At 43.6% G+C, this 943-nt stretch overlaps 1 non-coding gene across 1 annotated transcript; it reads left to right on the plus strand.

Annotated features, from left to right (window-relative positions):
* Nucleotides 1-613: 613 nt before the first annotated feature.
* LOC127134055 (small nucleolar RNA R71) lies at nucleotides 614-720 on the plus strand. The gene has a single exon (XR_007807835.1). It is a non-coding gene; the product is annotated as a small nucleolar RNA R71 (small nucleolar RNA).
* Nucleotides 721-943: the final 223 nt, after the last annotated feature.

Here is a 943-nt window from a genome sequence, read left to right on the forward strand (position 1 = left end):
TTCGTTTGTTTGAACTTGGGTAGCTATGAAGCTTTCCATCATTAATTCGAGATTCGACTTCCTAGGCATGTTGGGAGCATTATTAGTTGGCTTTTGATATCCAGGCGGAACAGCTGGTGCTTGGCCAGGTGCATATAGGGCATTGCTATTCTTATACGAGAAATTATGATGGTTTTTCCAACTTGGGTTATAGGTATTCAAATATGGGTTTCCTTGTGTGTAGTTCACTTGATCAGTTGGGACTCCTGCTAATATTTGACATTCTTGTGCAGTGTGTCCAGGGTTTCCACATAACTCACAGTTTGGAGTTACAGCAACCACGGTGGCTGCGGGTGGTATGGTCAAGTTGTCTAATTTTTGAACAAGGGCATCTACCTTGGCATGAACATGGTCAAGGCTACTGATTTCGTACATTCCACCCTTTGTCTAGGACTTTTCTACTGGAGTTCTTTCACCTCCCCATTGGCAATGGTTTTGGGCCATGTTTTTAATGAGTTGATAGGCTTCATTGTATGGCTTGTCCATAAGTGCACCGCCCGTGGCAGCGTCTACTGTCAGTCTTGTGTTATACAGAAGCCCATTGTAAAATGTGTGAATGATCACCCAGTCTTCGAGATCGTGATATGGATATATCCTCATCATGTCCTTGTATCTCTCCCATGCTTCGTAGAGAGATTCTACATCTTTTTGCCTGAATCCGTTGATTTGAGCTCTCAGCATAACAGTTTTGCTCGGCGGAAAATATCGGGATAAGAAAATGTTCTTCAGTTCTTCCCATGTTGTAACTGAGTTGGAGGGCAAGGATTGCAACCAAGCCCAAGCTCTGTCTCTTAGTGAGAAAGGAAAGAGGCGAAATCTTATCGCATCTTGAGATACACCATTCGCCTTTACAGTATCTGCGTACTGCACAAACTTGGTCAGGTGTTCATTAGGATCGTCCGTA

This window comes from Lathyrus oleraceus, chromosome 3 (assembly GCF_024323335.1).
Source record: "Lathyrus oleraceus cultivar Zhongwan6 chromosome 3, CAAS_Psat_ZW6_1.0, whole genome shotgun sequence".
NCBI lineage: Eukaryota > Viridiplantae > Streptophyta > Magnoliopsida > Fabales > Fabaceae > Lathyrus > Lathyrus oleraceus.